The 20101-nt window shown below is 32.8% G+C and overlaps 1 long non-coding RNA gene across 7 annotated transcripts in view; it reads left to right on the forward strand.

Moving 5' to 3' along the window:
- Positions 1 to 18967, forward strand: part of LOC116105318 — a 39841-nt gene extending 20874 nt beyond the window's left edge. Inside the window, exons 2-6 of one of the 7 annotated variants that reach the window (XR_004124059.1) lie at positions 10540 to 10774; positions 11350 to 11451; positions 11552 to 11758; positions 13177 to 13524; positions 18456 to 18967. This is a non-coding gene — a long non-coding RNA (uncharacterized LOC116105318). Of the gene's footprint in view, positions 1 to 7944; positions 8242 to 10539; positions 10775 to 10858; positions 10921 to 11349; positions 11452 to 11526; positions 11759 to 13176; positions 13591 to 18455 lie in introns of those variants that run through there. The other 6 variants (XR_004124062.1, XR_004124064.1, XR_004124060.1 and 3 more) reach the window with 6 other exon arrangements.
- Positions 18968 to 20101: the final 1134 nt, after the last annotated feature.

Raw genomic sequence — 20101 nt, forward strand, 5'->3', positions numbered from 1 at the left:
TTACTCAAATGATGTTCAACACTCTCACTAGTGTCAAGCAATGGCTGATGAACTTATTGCTTTGACTCAAAATCATACTTGGGGTCTAGTGTCTCATCCCTCTCCTCAAAAACACATTGGTTGTAAATGGGTCTACAAAATCAACCATCGTGCTAATGGCTCCATTGAATGTTACAAAGCCCTATTGGTAGCCAAGGGATTTACTCAACTTGATAGATTTTATTATCAAGAGATTTCTCCGTTGTAGCCAAACATGTCATTGTTCGTGCTTTCCTTATAGTAGCTTCTTTTCGTGACTGGCCTCTCCATTAAATGGATGTTCATAATGCCTTTCTTCATGGTGATCTACATGAGGAAATTTATATGGATCTTCCTCCTGAAATTTACAAACAGGGAGAGAACACAGTATGTTGTTTGCAAAAATCCCTCTATGGCCTAAAACAAGCATCCCGGCAATGGAATGAGAAATTCAGCAAAGCTCTCATCAGCACAGGATTTTTTTAGTCCAAACATGACTATGCATTATTTATCTGGCACAAAGGTAAAACTTTCATTGCTCTAATCATCTAGTCGATGATATTCTTATTATAGGAAATAATGAAGCACGCATCAAATACTTGAAAGAGCATCTCAATAGAACTTCCGAATAAAGGATCTAGAAAAGCCAAAATATTTGTTCATTGAAATTGCAAGATCCCCGACAGGAATATCTCTCGACCAACAGAAATATGTTCTGGAACTCATTTCTGATTCTGGGCTTTCAAGATGCAAGCCAAGTATTATTCCAGTAGAACAAAAACACCAAATTGACTACTCAAGAATATGACAATGGGATATCGTCCCCTGAAGATGATCTACCTCTAGAAGACCCCTTAAACTATTATAGACTTGTTTGGCGATTAATCTACCTTACCATGACTTGTCCAGACATCAGTTATGCAGTCTACATTCTTAGTCAGTTCATGCATGGACCTAAATGATCTCACTTGGATGCAACGAAAGGTTTTGAAATACTTAAAAGGGTGTCCTGGTTTAGGACTTCTTCTTCCTCAAGACAAGGGTTTGGACATCACAACTCATTGTGACTCAGACTAGGCCACATGTCTGATGACAAAAAAATCAATTATAGGTTTCTGTATCAAGCTAAAGAGAGCTCTTATTTCTTATAAAACAAAGAAACAATCAACATTATCTCTTTCCTTAGCAGAAACCTAATTAGAGGTGGAACAAATGGGCCAGGTTAGACGAGTCAACCCTAACCCGGCCCACAATGAAGAGGGCTCAACCTGACCCACATTCATGGCGGATCAGGTTGAGCCTAACCCGCCAGCAACCCCCGGGCGGGCTGGGTTGCAAAATGGCAACCCGGCAGCCCGCGGGTTGCTATTTTGTCCTCTCTGCAGGAGGACTGCCAACCCGGCAGGTTGCATGCGATTTGGCCCGTCGGGTTGGCCGAAAAATAAATTAAAAAAAATTTTAAATTAATTTATTTTTTCAAATTACCCTTTTACCCTTGTAATATAGCCGTTGGAGGGGTCTTTTTCGTCATTTTCTTTCCCTTTTTTTTTTTCTATAAATTGGCCCTAAACTCTCATATTTTTCTCACAACTCAAATTCTCTTATTCTCTCATATTCTGTAATCTCTATTCTCTCAATTATTCATTTATTCTCTTAATCTTTTTGTTATCAATTTGCTCTTATTTTAATTTTTATTAGTTTTTGCAATTTTCAATTCATATTTCCAATTTTCCAAATTCCAAATTCCAATTCTCTTTCTTTAATTTTTATTTCTTCTACATCAATTTTTTTTTCAACTACAACGGATAGATATTTCTCTCCCATCAATTTCAATGATGAAGAAAACTACTATCCTAGTCCTAGTCTCGCTGATTTTACTATGAATGGGAGATTCAAATAGTCCCGCTGTCCCAATCCCAACTCAGAATCCAATACACCTCAAAATAGGCCCTCGATTCCAACAGCTCCCGGTGGTTCTAGAAGTCGTCCTCGTAATCGTCGTCCTCGTCCAACTCTATCTCAAGTTGAGGCGGGTTCACAACTGCCGTCGAAACGAAGACAGACACACATCAGACGTTTGGGCGCATTTCGACAAGTTTTACGAGACAGAAAATGGCGTTCAAGTCAAGAAAGCAAGATGCAAATATTGTGGAAATGTTATAAAGCTGATTCAGGTAATGGTATAGTACTTTAAAAAGGCATGCTAAAACATATTAATCAACATGGAAATAGAGAAAGCAATCAAACTTAAATAACTAATATGGGTACTACTTGGCGTTATAATTCTGATGTATATATGGAATAGTTAGCTTTATATATTGATGCAGCTGATCAACCTATTAAATGGCAGAAGATAAATATTTTGAAAGATTTGTTCAAAATTCATTTTTTCCAGGATTGAAAAGTTATTCTAAAACTGCAACTAGGAATGATTTAATAAAATTGTTTAAAAAAATGAAATTAGAATTAAAAATGAATTTCATACTTGTCATATTAGTGTGGCTCTAACTGCCGATATTTGGAGTGATAGAGCTAAACAAAGATTATTTGTGTGACTAGTCATTATTTTGATAATGAATTTTAACTAAATAATTTATTAGGATTTAGATTAATGGATGTGGATCATAGTGGTTAGAAATCTATAATAAAATTGTTGAAGTTTTAGAAGATTATGATATTATTGATAAAGTGATAAGTTTAACTTTAGATAATGCAAGTTCTAATAGTAAAGCTAGATTTTTTCAAATTAATTATCTATATACAATTTGAAGTTTTTTCACCAACATTGTGCATGTCGTGTATTAATTAATTGTGAAAAGTGGTATGAAAACAATTAAACAAAATATTGATAGATAGGGAATCTTTAGCTTGGATTACTGGTAGTAATAAAAGAAATGCTGAATTCAAGAAGCTTGTAAAAAATCAAATATGTTTCCTAGAACTTTTGCATTAGATGCCTGTTAGATGGAATAGTACTATTTAATGCTTGATTCATGTTTACCTTATGCTATGTAATTAGTTTATTTGTAGCAAATAAAGAGGTCCTCATTATTTGGTAGAAAATGATGGAAGATAGCTAAAGTATTTCATTCTTTTCTCAAACGTTTTATTTATCCACTTTACAACTTTCTGGTGTGTATTATCCTAATAGTCCATTGGTAATACATACATATAAAAATTTCTGAGTTATTTACAAGAAACAAAGACAATGAAATTTTACATGCACCAATAAAGGTAATGGAAATTTTTTTTGAAATATTGAGAACCCATTCCTTTTCTTTATATTAGGTGCTATATTTGATCTTAGAATTAAATTAGCACGTTTAGAAAAGGTTTTGACAGTTTAAGTGAAAATTTACAAACCGAAGCAATGTTAATCAAATAGGAGAGGTAAAAAATAGTCTTTTTGATGTATATTTCCAATATGAAAAAAGGTATAGGAACCCGCAGTCGCAAAGAGGCGAAATATCCAGAGAAGCTATATCAGAAGAAAAAACAAATGAAGACTTATACTCTTGGAATGCACTGAATAGGCCGAAGAGGACCCGAATTCGAAGCACAGCCTCCTCTTCAGAAGCACCACCACCACCACCAACAACAACACAACTAATACTATCCTCCATGGAGCGCAGAGTAATGAACTTCAACAAATTTGGCAACCCCGAATGTTTCCAACAGATCACTTTGATATCTACAGTATTGGAGAGCCAGAAAATGTATTTTTCCGGTATTATCAAGACTTGCCTTGGAGTTTTCGCATTCCTGTCTCAACTATCTCATCCGAACCATATTTAGTGCAAGTGGAAGGATTTTAAATGAAAGGAGGACTAAACTTGCTCTAAAAATGATTGAAGTCCTCACATGTCTTCGAGTTGGGAACGACGAGACCATCAATCAAATACGAGGTATCAACAATACTTTATAAAAATCATTTCAATTTGTAATATAGATGATATATAAGGGAGGTCCTAGGGAACCACCCAAAATAGTGTTTTGTAAAATGTAATTTGTAAATTAATTGTCAATTATTGCACTCTTTTTCTTTACCAAGTTTTTCTCCATTGGGGTTTTCTTGGTGAGGTTTTTAACGAAGCAATAATTGTTGTAATTTCTATTTTATTTTTTGATAAAGAATAGTCTAATTTTTCTTATATTACAATTTATTGTATTAAAATTGAATTAATATTTGAAATGTTAACAAAAAAAAAAATTGAATTGAATTGAATTATTGATATTTGAAAAGTTAACAAAAAACAATTATATTATAATTATTTATTTGAAAAGTTGAATAAAAAACAAAAAAAAACAAGAAAAAGGGCTAACCCGGCCCGAACCACTGCCTAACCCGGCCCAAAACGCCGCCTAACCCGGAGGTTAGGTGGCGGGCTGGGCTGGGCCAGCAATTTTCTCAAAATGGCGGGCCTAACTCGGCCTACCTTTGTTGGCGGGCGGGTTAGGCCCGGCCCGTCAAACTTAGCAAACCGCGCGGGGCCGAGCGGGTCGGGCCAAGCGGGTTGCTTTCCACCTTTAAGCCTAATATAGAGCCATGGGAAAGACAACATGGAGACATCTGGATTCTAAGGTTATTGGAAGATCTAGAAGTACAAATAAGAAAACTTGTTCTTTTATACTATGACAATAAGACTACAAATGACATAGCAGCAAATCCAGTATTCCATGAAATAATGAAACATATAGAAAGTGGTTGTGACTTTATCAGGAGCAAAATATAAGAGGGTAATTAAGACTTTACACATTCGTACTTTAAAACAACCAGCGACATCTTCACAAAGCTATTATACAGCAAACAACATTCATATTACTTAACAAGCTTGGGTTTATCTACAAACCGCAAGCTTGAGGGGGAGTGACGAAATATGGAATTCAATACATTTAATTTATTTCCTTGATCTCTGCTGGCTAAGATTAAGGAGTGATTAAGGCTTCAATCAATCAGCTTAATTTATGTGATTGATTGAATTACATGGATTTGTATTTCTTCTTCCTATTTTACATTTACAAAACTGTATAAATTAGTCATTGTACAGGTTACAATACAAATATAACAGAAAATTTCTCTCTCTTTTCTTCTCTTGGCATACTCTGACAGTATCATTGTCTTGAACTACTTTCTTTGCCTCTTTTCTCGGTTACTTACATAGACAAGTCAAGAAAACATACGTAGATGTTTCATTTCCAATTGAATTTCGTAACTTCTTAATACTTGAACTCTTCAAATCTAATGTGCGCAAGATCTAAAACCTAATAATATTTATAATAATTGGACCTATTCAAATATTTATGACATGTAAATTATCTAGCAATAAAATGTTTTTATATGACTAACTCTGACTAACTCTAAGCAGTGTTGTTAGAATATACATAATGGCTCTAATTGGGAATCAAATGAAATGTGACGAGCTCTAACGTCAAAAGTTGTTGAATCCAATTTGGCCAACATACTATCAGTTTTGGCAACTATGTTGCAAGGGCATGCATGAGATCATGTATTGCATTGGTACTTCCTTTCCATTCATTCAATTTTACATTGTGAAGAAATGACCGAGAAACTAAAATGTTCATTAGCAACATCTTCTAGACATAGATTTGTGTTTGATGGCTGAAGAAATCCTTGCGCCATCCAAAGTTTAATCAATGACTCTTTGTCAATCTCATAATCTTTGGGAAACAATGCACAATAAGCGAAAAATTGTTTCAAGTGTGACGAGAGATGGTCATAACTCAATTTAAGAGTTGGTAGGATATCACTTCCTTCTTGATCTATTTTTGAAAATTCTTCTTCCATAAAGCACAACCTATATGCTTCATAATTTATTGTAGTATAGCAAACAACTTGTTGATGCCAAAATTCGTACCAAACATGGGATTACAGTCTTGCCCTATGGTCTATGATAATCTTCCCATTTTGCCCTTGGATTGATGTCTCTAAGGGTTGAGGTTAGGTTTCACTTGGAATGCTTAGTAAGAGGCTCTTCTATATGAATTATTGTATATCATTCCTTGTCATTAGCCTCCTTTACATAGAGAAGTTGAGAGAGTTTTAGGAGAATACTTTCCGTAGCGGAATAGGAGATCAAGTAAAAAAAGGAATGTGAGTGTTTTATGAGAAGAAAAATGCTAGCCTTACTCACTTCTCTTACTCACCTTTGTTTGACATATGATACCCGTACTTTGCATATGATACCCGTATTATGCTTTATATTTATAAAAGTGAGTAAGAGAAGTGAGTAAGGCTAGTATTACTCTTATGAGTATATGTGAAAAATATCAAGAACGAGAACTACAAGTTGGTGAGAAAACTGATGGAAACTAAGTGTGCAGACTTGAGAACCAAGAACAATAGAGGCCTCACAACTCAAGACATCTGCGAGTCCGACTGGAATCTTTCTTATAGACAGGTTTCACATTAAATTTGAATTCGACTTTTTATTGTCTCTCAACTTTCCATTTCACCTTCATGGATTGCTGAAATTATTTCTCTCCTATTCTTGATATTATTGCAGAATTCTCTCCATACATACCTGAGAGGGAAAAATGCGCCACGAGGTAGACAGCCCTATAATTATTGGAAGCGTGATCAAAAATCAAAGAATGCATTAAACCACCCTAACGCAGACTTAAATTAGCCAACACAATGTCAATGGTTGCTGCCCTTCTAGCAACTTTAACTTTCGCTGCGGCTTTTACATTACCAGGAGGCTACCATACTGTTGATAGTGACAAACCTCCTTAAATAAAGCATTCAACAGATGATAAAAATAAACCCGAACTAGGTACCGCAATCCTCATAGAGAAATTATCACTTAAGGTATTTGTGTTGGCTGATTTACTTGCAATGTGTTCTTCCATGAAAGTAGTGTTTCTCTTAATTCTAGCAATGGTTGGCGATCCTGCCTTCTTGCGCTCAGCAATTTTTTATAGCAAGAACTTGCTGGATATCGCCCTTTCCGGAACGTTGGTCGCCTTTATAACTGGATTGTACACTGCAATATCACCAAAGAGTGAATGGTTTGCCATCATTGTCGTCGTCATAGGCTCCAGTGTTCCATTTCTCATCAAATTTTTGCACCGGAAGTCTTCCACTTCAAACCCTCTTGTTATAAAATATGTCAAGGGAACAATGAAGAAACCCGTAATCACCTACAGCCCTGGAAGAAGGCGTTCAAATCTTAGTTATGGATACGTCAAGCCAAATCACCTCACTGGTACCATTCTATTTGATATAATAACTCAAGGCCATTTTGTTTTCTTGTTTTAATGTCATGCACCCGTCTCTAATCTTTCTTTTAGGATCTTGTTTTATTAAGTTTTATTAGTTATATATTTGTAAAATATAATTTAGATTATAACATGATTGCTAATATGTATTTTTTTTATATGATCATTCAATGTGTTAGCGTCTTGCTTTCATTGTAATCATTTAAACAATTTGTTAATTGGGATCCTTGTAGAATCTCGTTTTCATTGTTGATTAAAAGCGTGAGATTTGGATAATTGTTTATGTACTCTTTCATTTCACAGAAAATTTAAATATAGTTTTTGGTTTTTTCGAAAAAAAAAAAAGAAATAAGAAATTTTATGAATGAAATGTTTTCAATTATAATTTTTTAAAACAATTTAAAAAAACTGCTTTTCTTAAATTTTGAAAACTATTTTTAAAATATCATGTCAGATATTAAAAATAAAATTATTTTGCAATCACAAACGGCTAATTTAAGTTTTTTTCAAAGCTTCAGTGACTTTATCTATTAGTTATTTTCCTACTCCAACTAGGAGACATGCAAGTGATATTCTGTAACCGTATTTCAAAATTTTAAAAAAAAAAAAATCTCAAGTAGATCCACATATCTTTGTCTTTTTCATTCACAGCCTTGATATTTTTTAATTTCTCTTACCTATCAATCATTTTCTACCAAACAAAAATATTCACTTTCTCTTCCTTCCTCCCTCCAATAATGAGGACTTTATTTACTCTCTATTCTCTCATCTCTTTCTTTGTAAATCGTCTCTTTCGTTATAAGTTGCAGCTTCGTTTTCTCCTTCTCCGAAATTCTCCAAATTTCCGCCGCCGTGGTCCTCGTCCTCGTCGTGTTCCGAGTAGTGTGTCGTGGCGGATCCCACGCGCCGTACGCCGCGAGTGAGCTGAAGTTGGCGTTGCACGACGCTTTGGACTCTACTGGAATCGATGCAACCTATGCCCGAGTAATCATTCTCCTTTCTTTTTTCTTTTTTCAATCAATTTTGATTCTTTTATTGATTTATGTTCATCCTCTAATTGTGATTTTTATAATTTAAGTGATTTCCCTATCTGGGTTTGTTGGTTTTTGGAGTTTTTCATAATGGGTCTTGTTTATTTATCATGTTAACGTGTCTGTGTTTTCATGAATTTGGATGCTTTTATTGAGTATTTATCCTCTCTGTGTGTGTGTGTGTGTGTAATTTTAGTGCTTATCTATCTGGGTTTATTGAGTCAGATTAATGTTTATATTGTGCTTTTGCTATCCGGGTTTGTTGATTTTTGGTGCTTTTCATTGTTGCTCCTGTTATATTTATAATCTTAGCATGTCTTCTTTTCAGCAACTTTGGTCCTCTTAATGAGCCAGATTGATACTCTTCATATGATTCTATATAATCTAAGTGACTTTTTCCATCTGGGTTTGTTGATTTTTGGTATTTTAGATTGTTGGTCTTGTGTATTTCTTTGGTGATATCATAGTGAAGTCATGTTTATAATATTAAAATGTCTGTTTATCATGAAGTTTGATGCTTTTCTTTTAGTCAGATTAATTTTTATCTTCTTATTTTGCAAAGTCTAAAAGTTTTTGTTATTTGGGTTTGTTGACTTTTCATGCTTTACGTTGTTGGTCTTGTTCTGTATTTCTGTGGGTGATAATATTGAAGCAACATCGTATTTATAGTATTTAGTCTCAAATTAGCAACATCATTTTAGTAATATATAATGCATGACCCATAGGCCATAACTGTTACTGTTTTCAGATTGTCTGGGGCCTGGATCTTAATAAGCTAGTGTCAGAGTGGTCTTGTACTTATGTAATTTCTAGTTTCCATATTATATTGTAGTAGCCAAATCTAATCCTCAAAAAATGAAATGGGCCCAGATCGTTTCACAATTTCTACTTCTGGAATGGAATTTATTTGGAATCTTTATCAATAGAACCTTGGATATAAGCAAATTTGGATATTATCTCTTTCACATGATCTTTTGTATTTAAGGGTTCTGGTTTCATTGTCATTACAGAACTTTCATTATTGAATTTGGTTTATCTGTGGAAGTCTAGAATATTGGTTTATAAGTGCTTTTATGGTAAGAATTACACGTGAAAATGACATTCCTATATAACAAATTACTAGGTAATATTCCGTTTAGTCAAGAAAAGAGGCGAATCTTTAGAAGTTAAAATCTTTTATTAATGGATTTTTAATCTTATTCATGAAAGATCCTTCAATGACTGAAGAATTTGTTGAAGGTTAACGGCTAAGACTTCTACACAATGTTTTATTATATACATACATACGCACACACACAGAGAAAATAAGAAAAACACATTTCAGTTATATTTAGAGACTTTTTTTTTTCATAAAATAGAAAATTTCATTTTCATCTTTAACAAAGAAAAGACAAAGAGATAGCTTGTGCATTCACACACACACACACACACACACACACACAGAGAGAAAATAAGAAAAACACATTCAATTATTTTTGGAGACTTTTTTTTCGTAAAGTAGAAAATCTCATTTTCATCTTTAACAAAGAAAAGACAGAGAAAGCTTGTGCATTGTTTTCTCCAGGGTTCATTTCTCAAAACCATTAGGCACTTTTGAGTTGTAAATATTTTTAAGATTATTAAGAATTTTTATATAAGGTATTCCACAGTTGTATGTTTAAAATATATTGTTCTCATTTTCAAAAAAAATAAAAAAACTTTGAATGCATTTCATTGTTTTCATTTTTTGAAGTCATTTTGTCAAAACATTTTCTTAAAGCAATACGAACTGGCCCCTAATTTTTTTGAATAAATTTCGGCAAAAGGAAACAAATGTGTTTTAGAGGACTCATAAGGACATTCCAATGAGACAATTAACTATAATCTGGCGAATCTTAATGACTGGGTTTAATGAAGGGTTTGAACCTAATTTACCCAGAAGGACTTGTTCATTGACTTAAGTATCATTTATCTACTACTGGGTTAAAGGCGTGTTAATTACTTTTCTTAGTGAACCAAGATTACTGTTTGCTCAAATTGATGTGCATCTAAAAGGATGAAAGAAACAAAAACAAAAAAGTAAATGTTTATTAAATTTGTGCACCAGTTAATTTGTGTTTTGCCATTGTTTTGACCAGAAAAACATGTTTGTGCTTTCTGATTATATCAGTGGGATGAGTAAATTGAATAATATGTTAACTACTTTACATCTCTTTATTCTATATGAAAGTTAAAATTCGTTAATTTTAATTCTTTTTTGATGTTTAAACAGGAGGCGAGAGAGGGTTTTTGCTCTCAGATCAATAAATTATCCAATATTGAAAGGCAAATTAGTATTAGCATTAATAGATGTGTTGATTTGGGGAAAACAGCTCTTCATATAGCAGCAGAGGATGACTCCCTGATATCACATTCATCAGCTCCTCTCCCTGATATAACTCATCTTTGAAATCATCACAAGAAATTTTTGTGGATATAGTATAGAGAGATATTTGTTTGATAAAAAGGTTGGTATACATGTTTACAGTGGTTAATTTAGTATTCTTGCTATTGTTTTCTAAGCTAATCTTTTTGTTTTACTCAAATAAAAGGAAATGCAGTGAAGGAAGGAGTACATTTTTGTATTTTTATGGCACTTAGAAGTTTACATAGTGTAAGTGGTCAGCAAGTTAGCATTATCATGCATGTTTGTGTTGTGTGTGTGATCTCAGTAATGCTTTTTCACTCATAGCTAACTAAGTCCATTTGAACTGGTCCTGAGATACACATTAAAGTACCAAACATGTAATGTAGTGGATTTGTAATGATTTTTGTATAGTTCCAGAATCCCTTCCGCTGGGAGTCATTTTGTACTCTTGTGGAATCTGATCTAGTAATTTAATTTCTATTGAAATACATCTAATCAGCATCCTATCGGAAAAATTGAATAAAATAAATTTGCAAACATGAGGAATGTCCTAATAAGTGTCTCCCCTGCTATGTACTGAATGATGTGAAGAGTTCTTCATAATCTTCATGTGCTTCTGTTTTCTTTTATATGAAATCCAAAATGTGTTTAATAAACTTTATAATGCATCTTCAGGCATTGGAGCTTTCTTATACCTGATTTGATGATTCATGTTAGGGTTCTTAGAGAACCAGTGTGAGGAATCAAATAGATCCAAGAGTGCTATATCTTCAGTTAGTATGGAATTCTTTCTTCTCTCAACAATTCTATATTCCTCATTGGAGAAAACATTATCATTAGGGTATTTTTCAGTTATTTATCTTAACATCATGAGCAGGTTTTGACACAGCGCTTGTGCTCTGCTGTTATGCTATCGCTTATATACTCAGAAATCCTGAAAATGCTTCACTTATGGGACCTTGTAGATTTTGATGTGGCGATAGCATTCCCTCTTGACCATGGTCTTCCTAGGGGATATCAGAAGCAGAAGAGCAGAGAATCTGATCAGCCACACATTATGACTCTGCAAATATTGTCGGAGGAGGTACTTTTGTATACTTGCTCACATTTGTATTTTTTTCTTTCCTGTATTTAGCAAACCTCAAGTCTGTTAAGCTGGGATACTAGATATATGTTATTTGGTATTTTTTTTTTTTTTTAAAAATGAATTCGAAAATAAAAATAAGAAGTTTGATTTTGTGTTCTCAGAATTTGAAATTGTGTTAATAAAATGGGTAAAATATTTATTTTCTGAAAACAGTACCTGAAAATAAAAACAGTAAAAATGTGTTTGATATCAATTTCTTATGATAAATATAAAATTTAGAGAATGAAAGGACGGAAAACATCTTTTTCAAGTTTTGTGTTTTCAATTCTTAAATAAAGATTGAATTCTCCATTTTTCCTATTTTCTTTTTACAAAGGGTAAATGGTAGGTGAACAAATATCTGTGTCATGATAGCTTTTTTCTGGAACCAATGAGCAAATCAATTGTGGAATCATTTGTGTTGGAAAATCAAGGGTTATATTTTCTCTCCCACTTTCAGTTTGTTGCATTGCTAGATTTTTTAGGAAGACCAATATGGTACTGTGGAACTAAAGTGAATAATTTGCAATTAGCATATGACAAATTGCATTTGGGAAATTAAGGAAAGAAGACTGAAGACCCATGATGGTACTTGAATGTGTACACTTTACCCGTGGAAATGTTACAAAGGATTTCTATTATGTTTTGTCATATATGAGTTAATTGACTTTGGGAATGATTATTGATTTTTGTGTTTCCTTCTTTTTTTTGTTCTCACAGTTGGATCATCATACTTAGATCAGGGATTCAATCAAAGAAAAAATGCAATATGGTGCTGTTTTAGATCAATGTTTGCGTAATAGTTTCTTTTACTGATAATTGTCAGTTAACTAATTTGATAATGCATATAATCTAATTTTTCAGAAAGACAGCATGTTAAATATTCACAAGATTCATGAAATTCATATGCATTTATGAGACTATTGTACGTAATTCCACTTTAATGCGTTTGAATTGAAGTTAAGCTTAGAGATTCATTTATATTTTGCAACATTAATAATGCAAGATATATGCAGGGGTTTATTTAAAAAAAAAAAAAAATTAAAATAGAGTAGAAAAAGAACATCATGAGGGACATATTCAAGGCTAGCACTAGATATACAAAGAGATTTAAATTAAAGTTTTCCCCGGAAATATGCATTTTGAGAAAGCATAGAATTGTGATTTCGTGTGAGTTTAGCATATCATTGCCGACATTCTCAAAATGTTTTCATATAAGAAAAAATATCAAATAAGCTCTATGCAATTGAGTCTTGTTTGGATTCTTTGTGAGATGTTCCTGTTTACATTCACTGCATTGCTGCCATCTTTCAGGTTCTTATTTGGTTTATGTGGCAGTGCCTGCTTCAGTTTATATTGCTTACAATGCTGTGCAGATTTTAAGGATTTAAAGAGAGCTTTCTGGCCATTTCAACATGATTTCTCCCGGAGTTTATTCTTAAGGGCAGCACTGCTGCTAGCTGCATTAGCGATCAAACAGTGAAGACAGGCAGTTAAACTATTGCAAACTGATCTGTGATTATATGAAAACTCTATGTAGTTTTTATAATCTCAACTGAGATTTCTTTCTCCCCTCCTTCCCCCTTTTGGGCTCTATTTATTCTGATTTCATTATTTTTCTAGTGCAGTGGCTTGCAGCTTGCATCAGCAAAGGCTGCCAAACATAGGTTAGACCGTGGTGTTTGGACCGGTGTACGCTTTGGATATGAGACGTGCATTAGCTGGTATGTAATTGTAAGTAATAGATGTGTTTAGCATATTCTTTTTGTACTTACGCTGATTATGCAAATGTGAGAAAAAAACAGATACATTTGGCTGCTGTTGTTGGCATGTTTTCATGTAAAGCCATAGCGATTGAAGTAAAAAAAATATAAAAATTTACAAAAGTCAAAAGTTAATAAATGAAAAAAAAAAAAAAAAAAGGGCCATAAATATCCCATCTTTGTCTTCACAGCAACAAATCTTCATCTTCCCCACAAACAAACCAATCCTCACTTTCCATCAAAATCTAAACATTACAAACAATTCACCAACATTGAATTATCTAATTGTCTTAAAAAACACAAATTAACAAGTAAACCACAAACAATAATTAATTTCAGGTTTTTTTTTTTTTTTTTTTTTTTTTTAATGAGTTGGTGTCAAGGGTAAATGGATCAATTTGGGAGTGAATTGGATTGGTGGCGGAGCACGCTTGCAGGCTGTTGAGCCTAGCCTTGCAGCAGTTCTTAGTGGTAGTTTGCGGCCTTGCAACAGCTGTTCATGGCAACGCACCCACAGTGCTGCTAGAGCGGCTTCATGGCCTTGTCGGCGATGCCAGGACATGGCTTTGCGGCCTTGGATAGTAGCATCCATGGCCGCTTGGAGGCTGTTATTGGAATTAACTTGAATGTGAGGTACGAGTTTTTAAGTAGGGTTTGGAGATGTTGATAGATTTCAGGTGTTTAAGGTTTATCGAGGCTAGGGATTGGATTACATTGAGGGTCTGGAATTCCACAGTGGAATTATTTAATTTTATTTTGATTTTAGGTTTAAAGTGAGGATCAATTGACTTTCTTTTTTATGGTTTTTTTTTATCGAATTATTTATTTTATATAAATTTAAATGAGTTGTAATTAATTGACAAATTTGGTTTTATTTTAGAATTAGGGGTAAATAAGAATTTCACTAAGGTGACAGATTTCATCAACTCTAACAAATGGTAGTAGTCAAGGCTATTTCTAGTACCAAAAGGGTTTATTAGAGTTAGGGCATACCTCAGGGGGGTTGGGTGTCATTTCGATTCATTTTCTGTCATATCACTTTGTTAAAAATATGTAGATTTTTTGTAAATAATTTTTTTGTAGTGTTGGAGTTATTAGAGTTAGGGCATCCCTCAGGCAGTTTAAATAATCCTCTTTGGAATATATATGTTTGGGGAGATGCTTGGAATATTCCTCGGATTTGGTATGACTAAAACAACTATGTTTTATTGATTCTAATCAGCTGTAACTTATCTTAGATGAACAGAAAATTTATTTCTGTAATTTTTTAAGTCTTTAGTCTTGACACTAGCTAAGTGAACTTGACTAACAAAACTTGAGAACTTTGCTTCAAAGAGTCCAAATTTCACCAAGAAAAGACTTGAAAAATGGACATGGCATTTATGTTCCTACAAATATAACTTAAACCCAAACTTCATTCAAATTCCAAATTTCTCATCTGAAATAAAAAATTAACATTTAACATGATTACATGATCTCTGTTCAAATATATTGAAACCTATTGAAATCGAGAATTTCCATTGCTCAAATTAAAATGTTAATGCATCTAACATAGACAAAATAAGTGTTAAACGAAAGAATAGCATATAATAAACAAAAGCATGATATTTTATCACAAAATAATTAGGATCCAAACTTGGAATCCTACTCTACGTACTCTCTATAAATTAATTACATAATAAGATTATTGTTAAATTTTCAATTTCTTGGACCTGCTGTTCCTCCTTCCCTTCCTCCTTTTCTTTGGTGCTGAAATATATGTGGATTCTTCCTTCTCAGCTTCTTCATAGAATAAATTAACCCCGTACTTATAATCACAATCAAAATCCAAAACAACAGAGCCATTCCCTAGTTCATTCCACTCACATTCATCTCTTTTCTGGAAGTCCATATTGATCATGACTAGATGATCTAATGTCAGATAGCAGTGTTCAAATATATTGAAACAGATGGGAGGCCACCGTGGATTATACCTCATCTTACCTTGTTTGTCTTCAATCACACACGTAAAACCAGTGGGAAATTGTTGAGAGTTTGCTACAATGCACAAATCAAAGGATATTGATTTATAGTTCGTAAGATCTGCTAGTAGCTTGAGTGTTATAGAAGATCCCATATTTTGAAAGCTATACCAATTCGGAATTTCATTTCCAGGGAAACAGCCAAGAAACAATGATTCTGAACATAGTTGTTAGTATTCTACGATACGATTCGATACAGGTCGTCAACGATATGTATCAGAGAGTATATCTTAAACCTTTCGATACGTTGATATGTATCTTACGATACGATACGTATCCGTTCGTATTCTTAAAAATATCAATATAGATCAATACAACTTTATTAATTTCAAAAAAAATTTCGGATCGAAACCGGGTCACCCAACCCGATTCACTAAAACCTATCCAAATTTACCCATTTTGCATGGAGAAAGTTAAGAGGAATATGTGTTACCCATTTTACATGATAATAATAATATAAGTGGAGATATAAATATTGACATTGATCTTGGAAATGATATGAATGATTGAGAGAAAATAATATAAATTCTTAATTTTGTGATTAATTTTGATTATGTAATACTATAATTTAAAGCCAATGATACCACAAAATTCTTTATTTAACTTGGGAATGATATTAATTTTTTAAAAATTTTGATTATTTTATTAATTTTTTTGAAAAGGGCATATCCTACTATACGATACGCGATACACGATTTAAAAAATTAGGTTTTCGATACATGATACGATACGTGATTTGACAACCATGATTCTGAATACTTTTACCTCTACACCAAGAAAGTCACTACTTTTTAAGAAGTAGGGCAACAATTAAATTATATACTACCCAAAATAACACTTCAAAATAAGATAGAAAATTATTCCTCAACCTAAAACTACCTTAAAAATAAAGTTAATTTTTACATATAAATATATACCTTCGGCTATTTATAGGCGGTGAAAATATTCTTGGACTCACACTCTTCATCTAAGTACCAATCTACCAATTGTTAAACATTTTTCTTTTTAAACTTGAGAATTTTGCTTCAAAGAGTCCAAATTGCAAATTTCTTCACTGAAATCTAAATTAACATTTAAGATGATCTCACAAAAGACTGCAGCTTCTATATTTATACTCTGTTCAAACCTATTGAAATAAAGAATTTCCATTGCTGAATTTAAAATGTTAATGCATCTAACATAGACAAAATAAGTGTTAAACAAAATTGATAAAAAAGAATGGCATATAATAAACAAAGAACAAAACAAAAGCATGATATTTTATTACAAAATAATAATTAGGATCCAAAGTTGGAACTGCTGCTCCTCTTTCCCTTCCTGCTTTTCTTTGGTGCTGAAACTTATGTGGATTCTTCCTTCTCCGCTTTTTCATAGAATAAATTAACCCCGCACTTTTTCACCTTGCAGCATCTTTTACCTTTACACTTATAATCACAATGAAAAGTCAAAACAACGGAGCCATTCCCTAGTTCATTCCACTTACAGTCACTTCTTTGTGGATGCGAGCATTGGTCATGAATACATGATATTAGATTGTAATGTCCAATTACATGGTTTGCTTTGAAACCGAAGAAAATCCATCCCGAATCACACCTCATCTTACCATGTTTGTCTTTGATCATGAACATACAATCAAAGGGAGTTTTTTTCCAACCAACATGATGTTGTCGAGATGTTACAACAATGCACAAATCAAAGAATATTGATTTATAGTTCATAAGATCTGGTAGTAGCTTGAGTGTTAGAGAAGATCCTATATTTTGAAAGCTTTACCAATTTGGAATCTCATTTCCAGGGAAACAGCCAAGAAACAATGATTCTGACTACTTCTGCCTCTGCACCAAGAAAGTCACTACTTTTTAAGTAGGGCAACAATTAAATTATATAATACCCAAAAAAATAACACTTCAAAACAAGATAGAAAATTATTCCTCAACCTAAAACTACCTTAAAAATAAAGTTAATTTTTACGCGTAAATATATACCTTCGGCTATTATAGCTAGGGGGTGAAAATGTTATTGGACTCACCAAACTCTTCTTTTAAGTACAAATCTACAAATTGTTAAATGTTTTTTAATAACTGAAGTTTTTCGTTTTCCTAAAACATTTACTTTTTTTCAAAATAACATCTACCTACAATAGAAAATTAAAAGATCAATGCTTACCAAAAAAGGAAGAAGAAGAAGAGAAGAATGACAACTAGAACAACTATTATAATAGTATTTTCATTTTTATAATAATTGATAAAATTCTAGTATTTCTTAGCAGGTTATCTAGTGACAAAATTCTTATTTTTTATAGTATTTTTATATTGATGGAAATATTAACCTACGAATTTATATTGGTTATATGCATTTATTTTTAGAATTATAAATATATATTGATATAAGATTCAATCTTTTAAATTTTAAATAGCCTTTTTTACTTGGAACATGGGGTGAAAAGTATTGTCTCCTTTACAATGATTTTTTTGTTTGAGTAATACTACTAATCACAAATACTTATGTCAAATTTCATATCCCAAATGATGTATCATTATATGGGTATTACCAAATCATTTAATGCATCATTATTTTGTGTGCCAATGCCACGTATTTTGACACATCATTTGGGATATGATTGTTGGCATAAATTTTGGGAAGAGTAATATTATTGTTTTTTTCACTTATGAATTTGAAGTTTTTTCTTTAAGTTAGGATGTTGTTTCTAATCTAAAAATAATAAATATCAAATTAGAATTTTGAATAGCACGTTAAAATTACTTTTTACATTTTTTAAATTGTAGATTTAAAAAAAATTAAAGTATATATTATGTAGAGGAGAGAGAAAAATCTATAGAGCTTAGCATGTAATTTCATGGCATTTTCCAGTTCGGCTTTGGGCACATTCCCTTCCAGTTTGGAACAATTGGCAAGGTTGATCTTTGCTCTCCTTAACAAAGGAACATGTAATGCCTCTAATGATGAGCAATTCTGTGCATTCAATATGGAAAGACCTGGAAGCTCTGGCCTCTGGCAAGGATCGAAGCCTCTAGCAATAGTTTACATCCAACTCAACCAAATTTGAAAGTTTTCTGATGCTTGGTGATATGAACTCAATATTGTTTCCACTAAGATATAATTTTCTTAGAATGGATAATGGGCTGAGATTGTCCAATGACTTAATGATTTGGCAATCAGATAGATCTAGAAACTCAAGAGAGTTCAAACCTGATAAAAGAAGCAATACAATTAGAAAGCTATATTCAAATGTGTTCAGCATAATGGCAGTATTATTAGATTTGAGTATGGTCAACTTACAACTGGTGCTAGGAAGACTCTCAAGGCTTTTGTAACCTCGAAGATTGATTATGGCAAGCTTAGTGAGATATTTTTTAGATGAAGAAACTTCAATCAAACTTGTACAACCTTCTAGAATCAAACTCTCAATATTTGGGATCAGTGAGAGGTCTGGGATTCTGGTTAGGAGTTTTGAGTTGCTGAGGTTAACGTGTTTCAATTTATTAGATTCCTACAAGAAAAAAATTAATTAATCAATCATGTATTATAATTTAAAAAAAAAACAAAAAAACAAAAAAAATACTGAAGGTATATATGTACCTGGATAACATTCAAAATTTTAATCTTGCTACATGGCATGACAAGTGAGACAAGATTCTCTAGATCATAAGTTGATGGCAACGGATATCCATACCAACAGAAGTACCTTAGTTCACAAAGGACAAATTCAAGGTCTTCAGAAGGATGCACCTTATTATCAATCTCCCCTTCTTGGCGTAAGTAGCCACCTTTACAGTGTGAGTTAAATAAGTTGCACGATCTATGGCAATAAAAATCCAAGAATCTGAGGTTATGCATGTTTAAGAAAGCATGGGGATGTAACTTGAAATGTTTAGCTTTATCCATGTCCAAACGAATGCATTCAATTGCTCCAGTCCCCTAGTGATCAAGAAGTGACAATAAGTTACCATCCCATATGTAATCTAATCCCTTTCCCAGGGAGCAATCGGATAAAAGCGTACATACATGCAAGAACAACACATAATGCATATTAAAAAAGAAAAATAAAAACTAGGAGAACAAATGTGTATGAAAAGTTAATGAGATGATCTCTCACCATGTTTGTCTTCAATATCTTCATGATGCCATAACCTACTGTGCAATTTTCCTCCCCATTTCTTGTAATAAATCATGCATTATTATCTTGTCATCTTTTGTTAGAGTTATGAGAGATTTATCAATGAGAACACTTACTCCTATGTCTGCACCAAACCCATTATCATCTAGGATTTTCATCACAAAATTCTTATCATCCCCATTAAAGAAACATGCAATATCCAGAAATATTTCTTGTTCTTCATTATCTAGTCCATCGTAACTTATTTTCAGCACATCCTGGATCTGCAAATTTGGATTTCTTTCAAATTTCTTCAATGCAATTTTCCACTCTGAATTTGCCTTGCCAAATAGCAAACCACCCAAAGTTTTAAGAGCTAACGGAATGCCTTTAGCAAAAG

The sequence above is a fragment of the Pistacia vera genome, unplaced genomic scaffold (genome assembly GCF_008641045.1).
Source record: "Pistacia vera cultivar Batoury unplaced genomic scaffold, PisVer_v2 Contig497, whole genome shotgun sequence".
In the NCBI taxonomy this organism is placed as follows: Eukaryota; Viridiplantae; Streptophyta; class Magnoliopsida; order Sapindales; family Anacardiaceae; genus Pistacia; species Pistacia vera.